Source organism: Aptenodytes patagonicus, chromosome 1 (genome assembly GCF_965638725.1).
Source record: "Aptenodytes patagonicus chromosome 1, bAptPat1.pri.cur, whole genome shotgun sequence".
In the NCBI taxonomy this organism is placed as follows: domain Eukaryota; kingdom Metazoa; phylum Chordata; class Aves; order Sphenisciformes; family Spheniscidae; genus Aptenodytes; species Aptenodytes patagonicus.
In genome coordinates this window covers 33,030,282-33,047,424 of record NC_134949.1, presented here as the reverse complement: position 1 = coordinate 33,047,424, position 17,143 = coordinate 33,030,282, and positions in this window count along the sequence as shown.

The window sequence follows — 17,143 nt, the reverse complement described above, 5'->3', positions numbered from 1 at the left end:
TAAAAATTCTTATTTTGTGCTTATTTCAAGAGATGTTTACTTAGCATATTAGAAATAGCAGAATATACTGCCTTATGCCATAGTTTTTGTTTAAATTTTATTAATATAAACTTAAACTGCTCACCTCAACTATCCATTCCCATGAGTGTTAACTCATGAACACTTTAGAAAACGTAAAAACCAGCAAGTGCTTAGTAGCTTCCATTAAGTAACTCTCCAGAGTATTTGTCTGTTTCGAATAAATTTTTAGTTCTGTAATCCCTATGTCTTAAATTTAGAAAGACCTACCTTTAAAAACAAATCTGACTTACAAAGAAAACATTTGGAGACAGTAAGAAGACTGGTAAACCAAGTAGTGTGATAGAAACTAGTTACACTCCAATCATTTCAATACCAGATTTGTAAGGTTATATGCACATAAGTGTAGAAACTTACATCTAGCCTGCAAATCTTTACTGCTGTCTAGTTTTAGAAACATTGCTTTTTCTGCAGACATAGTAAGTAACCAAAAAATAGGACCTGACAAATTACAGAACTTTAGAAATCCCATTTTTTTACCTATTTATTTATTTATTATAAAACTATTTAATGCTAATAGAACTGTAAAGTTTCATAGAAAACTGTAAACGTCAGGAAATGTACATTCATGTTAAATTAAGATAAATCTGTCTTCATCATGCTTGATTTGTCTCTATATCACGGTACTGTTATTCTGTCTCTGTTTAAAGGGATCACAGTCTGATGGTAGAAGAGGTCTGTTTGAAGATGTGTTATCTCATTTGGATGAAATTCTATCTCTCTTTGTAGGTTGTATGAAAGGCCATCTATCCCTAATGAGACCAAAACATCCTTAGGTATGGTACTTGTATGTCTGCCTGTTAATAAGGCTGTATAAGCCTTATGAAAATGTCTTTCCAGTTATTTGTAGTTTTGCCAAAATTTAGACTGAAGGTGACCTTAATGCCAGTTGAATTGGTTTTGGTAAGCTTTTGATTTAAATTTAGAAAGGTTAAGAAAAGATATTTAGAAGAAAAAAATATTTTTCCTTATTCTGATTTTAAACAAATTTTAAAGCAATATGGAGTTGCCTTTTGCTGGTTTTGCCCTAAATTTGGTCAAGCTATAAACTTCTGGCAAAATGTTGTTTGGAAAACTGAACTGCCAACATTTTTGTTAATTTGTACCAGGTTTCTGTCCATACTAGACATACTCCAGCCACACAGGCTTTCCACACTTCCGTCTGTGCCCTTTCCATAACAGGATGACTGAGAAGCCAGTCGTCTTTCTTTCCCTCCTCCCAAATTATACTTCCCATCTAGACAGCATGGAAAAGGAAATAACTGCAATGTAGTGGTTGGAGGAGGGAAGGGTCTGGGTCTGCTTGGAATGTTTAGAAGCAGAACATGTAAGAGGCAAAGCTGCAGGTGTAATGAATTATCTATATGTGCATTATTGGGCTCTCTTATTTTGAGTGAAAATAGGAATGAAGCACCACTGTTTACTTACTCCCATTTATGGATGTGATGGTATTTGTGGTGGATTAAATGGAGTGAAACTGAGGGGTAAAATCAGTCGTCTTTTTTAGCTTATATGTAGGAAAACACTAGACTTCTGGTTTCTCCTACCTGGTTTATGAAGGTGTCTCCAGATGCATGGACGTATCTAGAATTCCCATTTCTTAGAAGTATTAAGTTCTTTTTCATTGTCTAGTTTCTGTTTGAAATTAAAAGATTTCCAACTATCAAGCAGGTTTAACAATATGCATTTGCTGACTATATAATTATTATTGTTTTTTTACCTGGTTAAGTGGAATACTCCTGTATAATTTAAATGAATGTGTAGCGTGTTTGTGTCTCCATTTTTTTTTTTAATAAATTATCCATTTTGAATAGTTATTATTTTTACATTCTCCGCTGTGGTATCACCATAATTATCATAGCTTCCCTGCCCGCTTCACTGTTCTGTGAATGGATGGCATTTGGAATAGCTCCAGTAACTTTGTGTATTAAAATAAATATCAGAGAACTATAATGCGAGGGTATGGCTTTTTCTTTATTAGCAGGGAGTGGATTCTTTTGTAGCATAGACAGTAGAAATATGAAGTAATGGGAAGGTACTTCTCATCACCATGGATCTTGGAACAGATCTTAGATGTGTCTTATGTGGCTGTTGCTGTCAGTCTGAGCACTTCTGTGCACAGAAACACTCAGATGTCATAACTTGTATTTTTCAAAAGGAACCTTAAGTATTTTTCTTTCATGTTTCTAATCTTTTTGGATATCTTCTGTTCCGTTTCTTTTTTGATACCTCAGTTCTGTCCACCTGAATTTATCTGTAGATGTTTGAGAAGAATAACTTAAATTCCTACAAAATTTTGCACAAATAACAGCCAAGTTATTTCCTCAGGTTGCCCAAGTGGGCAAAGCATGAACCCAGCAAGTCAAATTTTAAAAAATTAAACACTAGTGTATATACTTTAGGTTCCCTTAGAAAAAAGAAAAATGTTGTTTGATCCAAGTTTAGCTCTACAGAGAAACACTTAAAACTTGCTTTCTGTATTTAACTGCCAAATCTTAAATAATGCAGGATAATTTTCTATAGAAAGGCAGATTGCCTCACAGTTGCTTTGTAGTCCTAGTAGACTACTAGAAACTATTAGTCAGGTTTAAAAACAGAAGGTGTTTGCAGAGATAATAGTGAATTTTCCACTTCAGGAAGTGAGGAGAAAATCTCATTTTAAAGTAGTTCTCAAATCTCTCTCTTGTAACCACTTAGTGGATCTATATAAGAACAGCTTGTCCTCCAAGGTTGTCATAAAATTTAAGATTTGTGGTTCTCCAATGCATTTTTAAGCCTTTGTGGGCCTATTAAAATTTTAAGTTTCTTAGAGGAATATTAAGTAATCGGAAACTCTTGCGTTGAAGAAGTTCAGTTGTGTCTCTTCAGTTTTGCTGTTGCTTTATGCGTAGCTGTGTTCAATTCTTTAGAGAGTCCTCATTTAAACTTATGAATGTGCATCTTCCTGTATATTTGCTAGCAAATTTCTGCAAGGCTTCTTTCTTCTCCCCTCCCCCTTTTCCCTGCACTGTTTTTAAAAGATAATCACTCAGCTCTTCTTTCATTTGAATGCTTATAAAAATTACGGGAGATATTATTACACGTCTCTTTGCAGAGACCTGTAATTAAAGGAGGACCTGTACTCCTACTGCGGTTGGATTCCGCCCCCCCCTTCAGATTGCTATTTGAGGATGTTCGGGTAGGAGGAATTTTTGAGCATTTAGTAAAGTCGTTACGTTCCTTGAGTGATCGTCTGGTAGTTTCTTCCCTGAATCTATTAATGTTATCCCTGTCCTCTCTTATGATAGATGCTCGGCTGCTCTCTGCCTACTTGATCTATATGATTGCAAGTTCCTTTAATCAAAGCAGTGACTGTCACTTCTTCTAGATCTGGATTTTAAACGCTCATCCCGTATCTGGGTGCCACCTTAGTTGCACAAACCAGGGATCTAGTCTGTTTCCACTTTTAGATGTCCATCTTTGATTTCATTTCCCTGTTTCAGTTTCCAACTGGACCCGTAGGGTTAAAATAGAGAGATAACAAGGAATGCAGAATTTTTTGCAACAGCCTAGAGAACTACAGATTTCTGAAAAATAAATAACAATTTTGAAATAGTATTCTATCCTTGAGTCCAATTTCTGATTTGGTAGATGAAAGGGTTAGCGTCCTTGGTTCAGTCAAATCATTTGACTTTTTCTGTGTCAGCCCCTTATGTGGAGGGATGGGCAGGTACCTCTTAAGACTGGTTCTTTTTTTACTGTGAACTCCAAGGAAAGGAACCATAAGTCATCACTGTGATACCAGTCATAACTGCCCACTTGCTGCTATTTAGTGAAACTGTTTCTAGTGTTTTTCTAATGGTCATGTTGAAAGGGGAGGGGGAAAGATGCGGTTATTGGGATCTCTCGGTTATTTCCTGCCCCGCTATCTTTAGAATTCCACATAATGCTTAAACAAAAACAACAAAAACCCACCAAAACCCAACTTTCTGCATCTGGGTCAAAGCCAGAGGAGAATAAACTTGATGGCTTCTCCTGGCACTTTAACACCTTCATTTAGGAACATGCCTTCACTGGTCACGGGCCTTACTCACAGGTTAAAAGTCAAGACGGTTTCCTTGCACTGTTTATCAAAACAGGTCTGCAAGAGCAGGACTCGTCAGGTTTGATATAGTTTATTGCTGTTTTAAGAGCGCCAAACTTGTAAGATACAGGCATACTATGTTCCCAGAGTAAGTCCATTAGAAGCCTGTAAGAATATAATAAATCTTAAGTCCACAGTCTTTTAAGACTTGTGCCTGCTTTTCAAGGTACCTGTTGAACTAATATTCTCACTCAAATTCCCCTTTCTTTCCTCTGTGCTATTTTCCACAGATAGTTTATTGATTTGTTTGTCTTCTTAGAGCAAAGCAAAAATCTGGGAGTTTGCTTTAACAAATGTCCCCTTGAAACCAAACAGAATTTTGCTAGGGAAGGAAAGAGACTGTGAAGTTTGTTTGTGAGTGATCGTTTCTGCACTTCAGGCTTCTATAAGGTCATGGAGTGCAAACGTGGAACTTGCCTGTGGCTTCCTCACTGCCTGGAGAAGTGCTGCTAGACTGCGCTGTCTTTAATTTCCTCACTTATTTCTAGCATTGAACACTGATTGCTAAAAACGCTTTTTGTGTATTCCTAAATGGCCTTTCTATTTTATCTAGTTTGTATTAAATTATTAAAACCAACTGAGATGAACAATTCATTAGAATAGCCTAATGCATTTTCTACTACCTTCATATTCTGGGAGGTCACTTTCTCTCCTGTTTTTCCTTTGGGTCATGTAATATCGTATCCTCATTCTCAGAATTATAATCTGGGTACAACAGGTTCATTTTTTTCTTTTGTGTCTGTCTTAAGAATCTTAATGTTCTGCCAGTCATTTGTGTACACATTTTACTGGAGCAATTCACATTAAATCAGTCTAATATTCATATGAATTGCTTTGAAATACAAAAGAAGATGTAGAAGTTATCCTAAACTGTGAATCTTTGTGGCTGAATTGAGTATTTAGGGCATGTGTTTTTTTTTTTTTTTTTAGGCTTCCAAGAAAATGAAAGCAATATAATCAGTTTTAACTCCTGATTTAAGACTAGGAAATTAAATTTAATTAAAGTTGATGTTTTAGCCTTATAATGCTAATGTACTGTGTCTCACTGAGCAGCTGGTGCTTAGGAGACATTCCGCTTGCCTGCTGGATATCGTGAAACTTCAGAAGTATGATGTCATGCAGTTTCTGACTAGTCACTGGTACTCCTATTTTCTAATTTTAAAATACTCTGCTATGTTTTATTGTTTTGTTTTTTATGCCATGGTTAGTGTTATCCAAGGTGAATTGGGATTGCAGATCTAAATCCAAGAAATAAAAACCACTTTTGCTATCCAGGTTGTGTTATATACTAGATTTGTCTTTTGATTTGGTATTTTTCACTAGTCTAGTGGGTAAACTAGATGTATTGGGGGTTTACTGCCTGTCATGGGCGCTCATCTTTCCTGCTTGCTGTTCCTGGCTTGGCTCCTTTCTCCACTACCCCTCCGGTCTCCTTGCTGCCTGTCTTTTCCAGGAGTTGGTGTCACTCCATCTGTTCTTCTCATGATGATCCTTCTGGATGTTGGTGGCCGTTACACCCATTAGCCAATATTGCTTCTGCTAATAGGTATGTGCTTTCAGAACTGGGCTGTTTGCAGTAATAAGCTAACTGTACCATTTCAAGCCAGAAGGGTGCCCTGGAGAAGACGTGCTGCTTTCTCCACAGTGCTAATGGATGAGCACATGTCTGGGCACGTAAGCATGATCTTGACCCAAAGTAGTTCCTAAGCAGTGCTGTGTGTTTCTTGGCTGTAGCTCGGGGAATAAACTTAGGTTTTTTTTCAGCTTTGTGTAGACTATTACAAAATTTTAATCTTCTATATTTTCTGTAGAGATAAAGGCTTTTTACTAGAGGCGTGCGTTCAGGAAGAAAGCTTGGCCGATGAAGCAGTTAAATTAAACAGAGGGGATCTGAGCCATTCTGCTTGCCTGAGGCAGACAGGCTCAGCAGGGCTTCAGAGAACAGCGTGAACAAAAGACAAGAGCCAGGGCACCTGGTGTGCAGTGAGGGGCTTGGTCTCTGCCCTGTTCCTGTAGGTGCTGGACAACCTCTGAGGGAAAAGCAATCTTCAGTCAACTCTGCTTTCTGTGCACGTCCAAAGAGAGAAAATTGACTTATGACTTCAAAAAGCCCAAACAAAGTTTTAGAGGGACTACAGAACGCAATAGAGAGTGCACAGTATGTAAAATTGTTCTAGCTGAAAAATTAATGGCTGCAAATAGCCCATTGGAATGCACAGGGCTTTGAGAAGTACCTTCTTCACTGGTCCATAAAAACAATTAATAAAACAGCAAAAATAAGTAATGGTAGGATATTGCTTAAAAAATAGATCTATATCGTATTTTTGCAGTAATCCTGTTTGCCCAACTTGATCTTTCTTTGGCCAGAAGGATAGGGTGTAATTAATGAAAATTGATTTAGCTTGAAGAATAAAGTGTTAACAGTTTGCGATCGTAAGAAAAATGAAACATCTAGAGAATTTGCTCTATTCTTGGTGTTTTAGACCTCAAGCAGTGTCTAAATTAATTAGAAGTTGCTTTGTTGAAGTACACTTGTCAAATAGTACATTGGGAAGAACTTTTGTACTTTTGTACAAAAAATACTTTTGTATTTTTATCATTTTTAGAGTCTAAGGTTGAATTAATACCTTTTTGCAAAATACATGTATTTTGAGGACAGCGCATCCTGTAGCATAAGTCTATAATTGTTAGATATAAAAATCCAATTGCTTTGGAATGAGAATTGTTGTAGAACAGACACGTTATCCTCTTAGAGCAGTATCTTGTCTCTGAAAAGACGTAATTTTTAAGGACTAGATTATATGGTATGTTGGGCCTACTACTAGTCTTCCTTTTCATCTAAATTATGACTCTTTGAGGATGCAGGCATTTTTTCTTAGTATCAGCAAAGCAAGTGTCCATTACCCTAAACGACACTGAAAAGCAGAGCTCGAGACAGTTCTGTCGTGATACCCACTGGCATTTTTGCAAGCATTAGAAGGAGATAAATGTAACTGTTTCTTAAACAGAACCATTTAGCAGTACTGTGCCTGACTGAAATCACTAGCTCACTGCTTCAAAATGCTATATTAGCAGAAAGGAAACACAGTAATATACAGTCTATAATAAGAAGGATAAATACAGACCTTCTGACCTCCTCTAGAAAACCTCAAAAATCCTCCCCTAATTAGTTTTACTCCTAAAAGCAAAAGTTCCAGAAGCTCCTTGAAGTCCACGAGGGATTTTGCTATTGCTATTGATTTAATATGAAAGTGCTCAGATACTGTAGCAATGGATGGCAGCATAAAGCACTGATAAATCGATTGATAGAGTTTAGCCTTGGGGTGTGTGTTAGTTCATCTAGTCTCATCTGTCATATATCACAAGCCATTAAATTTCTCCCTGTTACCTCTGTACTGAACCCAGTAATTTGTTTCACTAAAGCATAACTTGTGTCCAGCTAAATCATACCTTTCAGAGAAATGTCCAGTCCTGGTTTGAAGGCATGAAGAGGGAAAATACTTCCCTTTGCCAGTTTGTTGCAATGGTTCACCGTTCTCACGGTGATGAGTGTGTGCCTCGTGTCTCATTTGAATTTCTCTGGCATTAGCTTCCAGCCATTGATTCTTTTTATGCCTCTCCACTAGGGTAAAGAGCTCCTTAATATCCTGCAGTTTCTCCTTGTGGAGGTACTTAGATGTTGTAATCAAATCACTTCTCAGCTTCCTTTTGGATAAGCCAAACAAATTGAACACACTTTCACTAAAACATATGTGTCATTCAAGTTTTGTGGCTCCTTTTTTTTCTACCTTCACCAATTTTCCAGAGTCCTCCTTAAAATATGGGCACCAGGACGGTATACAGGATTTCAGTATAGTTAAGGACTTGGTAATTTTAATACATAGGTAAAATTTTCCTAGTCCTTTCTGAATTTATACATTGAATGCTCATGTTAGCTTACTTTCCATTCGTGGGGTAAGATCTACATTCCTCGATGTGGTGGCATTTGTCTTTGTTAAAATATGCTCAGCCTGGTGCCATCTCACCACAGTAATGCAGATTCATCTGCGCAACTGATGTCGTCGTCACTGTTTATCATCTTGCCAGGTATTGTCATCTGCAAACTTCATCAGCCATGATTTTATATTTACTTCCAGATCACCGATGAAAGCTTTTAATAATGTTATGTCCTTTATAACATCACTGGAAACAGCTCTTTGATAACACTTTTCTATAAAAGCTTATTTGTTGAGAGTGGCCAGTTAATCTTGCAAGATCTTGACGTTTCTGGTTTTTCTCTGCATAGCATAATTTCAACTTCATGGAACAAAAAAATATATTCAGGAATAGATATCAGATTTGTTTGACAAGCTTTGTTTTCCTGGAAACCACATTGATTACTTCTGATTGTAGTATTTTCTTTTAATTCTCTTCCAGTTAATTGTGTTGCAACTTTCGTCATTACTTTTATGTGGGAATAGTCTCGTAGTAGTCTGACTACAAGTAACTTAGTATTTTGAATAATACTAAAATTATTTAGGTTATCTTCTGGAATTTTCTGAAAATGCTAAGTTTTATTGGAACTAGTAACAGCAGCATTCTTCAGGAAATTCTTTCATGGTTTCCTACTGTAAATTGTCTAGATCTGCTGATTTTGAAATCAGTTTGTTTAACTTTCTTCCGGTTTGCTAATGGACAAGCAAGTATTTCAACATCCTCATGTGACACAAACCTATTTTATTTCTGAATGCAGAAGACTTAATTGAATGTTTTTGCATTATTGGCAACATTATCATTAGTAGTGAAACCAGTTTTATTTCTTTTGTTCTTAATTTATTCCAAAAATTACAGCATTGTATTCTTAGTTCTTCATTCTGTCAGCTGCAGGGATTTTTTTTTTTCCCCCCTAGAGGTAATGCATCTCAATTTTGCAATATGAATATTATGGTAATTCCTACATAATTTAGTGATTTCTAATTTTTGCCTTTTTGTTATTTTTATCTTGCTGAAACTTCACTTGGCACCATCTTCTTGTGTCACTCTGCAAGATGCTTGTCTGCCAGATGGAGTACTGGACAAAGCTGGAGTATCTGCAGTCACTCTCGGTGTCTTTTCACCTCCAGGTTTGACGAAACTTTCATGAACTATTCCAGAAGATAATGCCTTTGCTTCCAGTCTTTGACCTTGTGTGTTCAAACAGAGAATATGAAGCAGACTAACCAACTCGGTATAGGAGATTTCCCCCAGGAGAATCAACAGATTTCAAGCCTGCTATAGTCTGTGGGCAGGAGGAAGGGAGATGTGAATGGGGGGCATGGAAAGAAGCGTTGCCTGGTAAATGGCTCTTTCAAGTCAGCTCACATTGGCAAGTGCAGATGCCATAATATCATCTTAGAGCTAATGTCTTGGAGGTGTGTTGGAGTCTGACATCCTGTCAAAAAGAGGATATTCCCCAGTCCTTTATTCCGTTTGCGGTCATGCTACAAGGTTGAGAGAGGCTGTGCTGTGGTATTGAATCAAACAAAAAATGAATGCCCTCTACCCCATTGTCTTCGTTTTGTGCAAAAAGTTGCCTGTACATGTGTAGGATGATCAATACAAAGACACAAGGAAGAACGCTCCCTCCCCCAGCTTCTAATGGTTTAATATCCTGATTGAACATAGGCATGACAGAGAAAAAGTAACTTCTGAGACTTGAATGACTGATATTGGCAAATGCTGCACCCACTTTTCATGGATGTAAAACAGCTGGTAAACTGAATAAGAAGAAATACATCTTAGAGCCTAAGCAGCAGAGACCCAATGCAGGTTAGGAATAGTAACAAGCAAAGTAGCTCCCAGAACTTCTAAAATTCACAGAATGGTTGAGGTTGGAAGGGACCTCCGGAGGTCATCTGGTCCAACCGCCCTGCTTAGGCAGGGCCACCTAGAGCTGTTTGCCCAGGACCGTGTCCAGATGGCTTTTGAATATCTCCAAGGATGGAGACTCCACAGCCTCCCTGGGCAACCTGTGGCAGTGCTTGGTCACCCTTGCAGTAAAAAACTTGTTTCCTGATGTTCAGACGGAACCTCTTGTGTTTCAGTTTGTGCCTGTTATCTCTTGTTAAAATTGTTGAAAACCAAACTCTTCAGAGAGCATGCGTGACACCCATTCCCTTCAGACTGCAACAAGGAGAAACCTTGTTGGCCAGGCTAGTACCTGCTTCAGAACAGAGTTTGTGTCTTGCAGTTTATTTTTGCCTTAAAGTTAACAGTCTTAATTATGATATCTCAGCAAATTATTAGGAAATAAACAGATTATGAACTTTGGAAGAATGGAGATGTTCTTTCCATGCAAATGTTTCTGCTGCAGTGAAGGAAAAAATCCTAATAATGGTACAGAGTTATTTCCATCAGAGTGCCCTAGCTTTTGTCTGCAGTGTCCTTGAATTGGCCTGAAGAAGATTACTTTTTACGTGGCAATCCTTTAAGTTATAACCTTGTATTGTTACAGGAATATGTAGTTATTCCTAATGGTCTATGTATAGTTACATTGGATAACCTGTTCTTAAGTAGCCTGTAGTTTTTTCTGTTATTTCCATGTAAAATTTAGCTACCACTCAATTCTTTTTTTCTCACTTCAATAATATTGACACTCATAACTTTGTAATGCAAGAGAAGGTTTTTTTGGCTGTTATTTCTACAATATGCCAGGTACTGCTTTTCAAATACTCTTTGGTGCTACATAACTGTCCTGGTTTCGGCAGGGATAGAGTTAATTTCCTTCCTAGTAGCTGGTACAGTGCTGTGTTTTGGATTTAGGGTGAGAACAATGTTGATAACACACCGATGCTTTAGTTGTTGCTAGGTAGTGCTTACACTAGCCAAGGACTTTTCAGCTTCCCATGCTCTACTGACTGAGAAGGCTGGAGGTGCACAAGAAGCTGGGAGGGGGCACAGCTGGGACAGCTGACCCCAACTGCCCAAAGGGATATTCCATACCATGTGACGTCATGCTCAGCATATAAAGCTGGGGGAAGAAGAAGGAAGGGGGGGATGTTTGGAGTGATGGCGTTTGTCTTCCCAAGTAACCGTTACGCGTGATGGAGCCCTGCTTTCCTGGAGATGGCTGAACACCTGCCTGCCCATGGGAAGGAGCGAATGAATTCCTTGTTTTGCTTTGCTTGCATGCGCGGCTTTTGCTTTACCTATTAAACTGTCTTTATCTCAACCCATGAGTTTTCTCACTTTTACCCTTCCGATTCTCTCCCCCATCCCACTGTGGGGGAGTGAGCGAGCGGCTGGGTGGTGCTTAGTTGCCGACTGAGATTAAACCACGACAATAACGAAGGAGTCCATGCATGAGGAAATGTTATAGTTCCTTTACTGAAGACATATGTTGGATGCATAGCATCAAACTTCTCTAAACAATGATGGTAGACCACCATTTAAATGAAAGGAGGAAAATAGGGATTTCCAGAATTCTGCAACATGATTCATCTCATCCTAAGGTAGGCATACAATGTAAATCAAATAAATTGTACTCCAGAAGCAGTTGTTTTTTCCCTACTGATGAGACTAAGAAGTTAGCTCAGAAGCAAGTGCCACAGTGCAGACTCCTAATGTGAGCTAAGGTGAATCCCAGCTAAAGCTGGATCCATTTAAGATTTATTCCTTGCCATTCCAACTATGTGAATACGTCCAGGAAAGAATGTTGGTTTTTCTGAAACATTTCTTTGAAATTACTGCTTGAATAATTTAATCACTAAGTGTTGGTCTGTGGTTAGTCTAAGAGAAATCACTAGATAGTAAATGATATGTGTTCTGTTTCCTGACGGAGCAGGAAGACGTTGTGTAATAAGGTTTCTGATGCAAATACAAATGTAATTCTAAATTTTTTTTTTCATAGCTAATATATCTTAAAAATCCTCTCTCTCTTAGTTACTCTTGTTAGTAACCTCTAAGGTGATTTAACAACAATCAAAGAAGTTCAGACTGGACATTAGGAAAAGGTTCTTCACTGAGAGGCTGGTTGGTCACTGGAACAGGCTCCTCAGGGAAGCGGTCATGGCACCAACCCTGTCAGAGTTCAAGGAGCATCTGGACGATGCTCCTAGTCATATGGTTTAGTTTTAGGTAGTCCTGCAAGGAGCAGGGAGTTGGACTTGATGATCCTTATAGGTCCCTTCTAACTTGAGATATTCTATGATTCTAGAGCACATTAACTTCAGTAAACTGACTGTTATAGCATCTGCACATTGCATGTGTAGGGTATCGTTGATTTGAAAGTTTTGGCTGATACATGAATTATGTTTACCTCTACTTCTGCTCCTCAGTCAGCGTTTCTAATTCTGGCTGCCAGTTTCAGTTTGCCAATATCATTTTGATCAGAAAAGAAGGCCTTTATGTAGGTATTGCATGATTGAAGTTCAAAATTTTTATTTTAGCGACTGGTATAAGGCCCTTCTGTCTGTCATTTCTGGGAAGGAATCCATCTAGCCCGACAAAATTGATTAGGAAGTTTCCAAAAGTTACTTTCGTTTCACTTGTGCTCTGTGTGTGCTCGTAAGTACTGGCAGACAGCAGCTTGAACAACTCTCTGCCAAATTGTCATATTCAAGATCTGCATTCATTTTCAGCATTGTGGAAACAGTATTCACTACTTCCCACCTATTGTCTTATGATCCAGGGCTGAATAGAAGCTTGTATCAAATAAGTTGTGAAAATAAATGTTGTCTCTCTTTTCCAGCTTGTTGAAAGAGAGTAAATGCCAAGGCCATATATGGGATTTATTGAGTAAGTAGTTGAAAGAACTTTAAATGAAAAACCAGAAGACAACAATGAAGTTAATGACTTGAAGTCATCCTTATCCTGCAAAATTCTTGATCATGCAAAAATCAGTAAGAATAGTGTCATTTGACTTATTAGTCATGCTCTTCTGGTCAACCAAGCTGTTTAAAATTAGCCTCCTTCAGTCACCTAAAAGCCCAGATGTTTGATTGCTCATACATCAATGTTTGCATATAAATGTCCTCAAAGTACAAGCGGAGTGGAAGGCTCTACCTTATGCTTATGGCAAAGCCAACTCAACAGTGACTCTGGGGTATTTTCTTTGAGACAGTGAATCTCTGGACGCCACATGGCTGGAGCCAAACCCTCCTGTCTGTCATCACCTAGCAGGCAGCCTTATGTTTTACACGATCAGATCGTTAATGGGTAATGACACAATACTCTAAAGATCATTTTCCACATGGGGATAGCCTCATATCAATTTCTCTGAAAGCTAGGAGGTTAAGGTCTTTTTCCCTGCACTTGTCTTTGAGACCTCTCGGACACTTTCCTGATACCAGGATGAGGTTATCTGGCAGGAGCCTCCACCCTGTCCCTCTCAGTCTGAGGGCACTACAGAAGGTGAGGAATTAAGCATCCTAATTACTCCACGTGCCCACGAAATTCTCTTTCCTCTACTTATAGAATCATAGAATAGTTTGGGTTGGAAGGAACCTTTAAAGGTCATCTAGTCCAACCCCCCTGCCGTGGGCAGGGACATCTTCAACTAGATCAGGTTGCTCAGAGCCCCCTCCAACCTCACCTTGAATGTTTCCAGGGATGGGGCATCCACCACCTCCCTGGGCAACCTGTGCCAGTGTTTCACCAGTCTCAGCATAAAAAATGTCTTCCTTATATCTAGTCTAAATCTACCCCCCTTTAGTTTAAAGCCATTCCCCCTTGTCCTGTCGCAACAGGCCCTGCTAAAAAGTCTGCCGCCATCTTTCTTAGAAGCCTCCTTTAAGTACTGAAAGGCCGCAATAAGGTCTCCCTGGAGCCTTCTCTTCTCCAGGCTGAACAACCCCAGCTCTCTCAGCCTTTCTTCAGAGGAGAGGTGTTCCATCCCCCTGATCATTTTTGTGGCCCTCCTCTGGACCTGCTCCAACAGGTCTGTGTCTTTCCTGTACTGAGGGCTCCAGAGCTGGATGCAGTACTCCAGGTGGGGTCTCACCAGAGCAGAGTAGAGGGGCAGAATGCCTCCCTCGACCTGCTGGCCACGCTTCTTTTGATGCAGCCCAGGATACAATTGGCCTTCTGGGCTGTGAGAGCACATTGCCGGCTCATGTCCAGCTTTTCATCCACCAGTATCCGCCAAGTCCTTCTCGGCAGGGCTGCTCTCAATCCCTTCATCCCCCAGCCTGTGTTCATACTGGGGGTTGCCCTGACCCAGGTGCAGGACCTTGCACTTGGCCTTGTTAAACCTCATGAGGTTCACACAGGCCCACTTCTCGAGCTTGTCCAGGTCCCTCTGGATGGCATCCTGTCCTTCTGGTGTGTTGACTGCACTGCTCAGCTTGGTGTCATCTGCAAACTTGCTGAGGGTGCACTCGATCCCACTATGTCATTGATGAAGATATTAAACAGGACTGGTCCCAATACGGACCCCTGCAGGACGCCACTCATCACCAGTTCCATCTGGACATTGAGCCGTTGACCAGTACCCTCTGGATGCGACCATCTAACCAATTCCTCACCCACCGGACAGTCCACCCATCAAATCCATACCTCTCCAGTTTAGAGAGAAGGATGTTGTGGGGGACCGTGTCAAAGGCCTTACAGAGGTCCAGATAGACGACATCTGTAGCCCTTTCGATGTCCGCTGATGTAGTCACTCCATCTTTCATTCCTGTATGCAGTCACCACAATTTCTAGCTTTTGATAGCAATCGCTAAGGTCTTGTCCCTGAAACTCAAGCATCTTCATATTGTGGAAAGTTAACAGGGTGGTCCAGGCAATTAGAGTGGGTTTGTTCACTCACTGTGAGAAATATCTGTGTCTACAGCAAGAAAGACCTTGTTTGGCGTACATATATAAAAAAAGTGGTATAAGTTTTGGGGATAGTGTGTGGGCAGGGATCTTTTGTCCCCAGGGAAACCTTCACCATGTCAATTTAGGATATATGGAAAATCTAAAAACTTGGAACCTCTCCATTAACTTAGTAAAAGTTATTTTGGCAGTCATTTTTGTCTTTATGCCTGCTTGTAGAAACAGTTTTGGTTTTCTTCCGTGCTTCTGTAGTACATTTGCTTAAAGGCATCTGCTCTTGCATCTGGAAGTCCCATACCACTGTAAATCTAAATTCGGGGTTTGAGTTAAAAAGCTTAAGGGGACTCTTGTGGCTAATCTTTCGTATGCCATTTTTTTTCTAGCATAAGGTTTCAGGATAAAGTCTCCACCCGTGGTTGTATTTGTCCTGAAGGATGGCCCTTCTGTGTTTCTTCCCAAACTCTATTTGTCCCCAGCAGAGGACATTACATGCACTAAACATTAAAAATCCCTTGATAAGGACTCCTCCCTTCTGTAAAGTGAGTTGTCGTTGCTTCTGTCACAGGAAGGGCTTTGAGATTAGCAGGTTGTGTCTAAGACCATCCTGCAATGATACAGCAAACGTGGAACCTGCTTGTGTAGTTCATGTTTGTAACCTGGCACAGGCTCTGTATGTAAAATTACTTCCAGATTTCTAAAGCTGCTAGATGGAGTGCTGTTTGGGCACAGTCTTTCACCTGAAACCTTTTAGGAGGTTGGTCCAATCTTGCTTTCCCCAGTTTTCTGGGTGAGGACTCTGATGACCATGGGACCACTGTTCTTAGCATGAACCTGCATACGGACAGTCAATGGAGGATGAGAGGAAGGTTTCTTAGAAGTAACTCTATGATCTTCATAGTGCACTTTGTATAATTACCTTCAACACTTGCCCACTCCCCTCTCTGACCTTGCTTTCAGCATTGTTTATGTTTGGGCCAATGTTGACAGGTTCTCCCACCAGTTTATAACATGTGGGAGAGAATTACGCCATATACAGGGAGAATGGGATGTTTAAAGGTCTCTGAGTTTAAGCACAGCTGTACTCTTGGCACAGTGTGAATGTGAATATAAACAGCAAGTAGACTGTGAAGAACATCCATTTAGGGATAAACTACCTTCCTTTTCCATCATTTAAAGGACTCTACTGAAATAGATGGAAATGCCTGTAAGGTTGCTGTACTTGAATGAAAGGTGCTTTTTGACAAGAGATTACCACTCTACCACAGGCTGCTTTTCTTCTGGTCATTTTTCTTCTCGTCACAGATTCCCTTTGCAGCTGAAATCTGGAACTTCTTTCTGATGACAGAATGTGCATAAAAAAGGAAAATGTTGACAAAAGCAAGACTCATTAATACTGAGCAAGCAGATGCTTACGTGAAAGGGTAACACAAGGTCTAGTTATGGTAGCCCTCCCTAGTTTATGGGTAGATTAAACGTTGTTTCGCCTTCGGTGCTGTCAAGTGTTTTGTTTTCCCCAGGGCCAGCTCTAGCAAGTGCAGAGCCCTGTGCCGGCACCCAGCGTCTGCCCCAGCAGAGCCGCTGCCTGCTGACAGTCCTCTGCCGCGTGGCCACGTGTCCCCGTGCAGCTCTGCACACCCAACGTGCCTCCTGCCCCCACTCCTCTCCCCATTACGTGCGGGACGAACCCGCAGCATCACCCAGCCAGCCCGGCTCTGTCGGCAGCGCCTGGTGTGGGCCACCCAGCCGTGCTGGTGTGAGGCAGACTACCAGCACCAGCCCTGGATTCCGGGGGTTGGTGTGGAGCCCCGGCAAATCATGGCTGTGGGTACTGGGGGTCCCCGGCTCCTAGCGACTTCGGGAGGTGGCAGTGGTACCCACCAGATTGCAGCCCCATGGTCCTATTTATCTAGTCCATCATACACTTGAAGACATCCTTGTGGGGTCTCTCATCACAACGAAGTTTTATTTTGTGCCGTTCCTTTTTCATCTGGGGATTATAATAAAACACTGTTGGGGTTTTTTACACTGGAAGATGTAGCGTTTATATTGTATCACTAAAACAGTTGCCAGCAATGCCTGTTTGGGTCTCTTTCTATCCATCTGTTGTGTGTCAAATTGGCTTGCTTTGTAACAGCTTCTGCATTGGTATCTTGCTGCTTTGAATAGCAG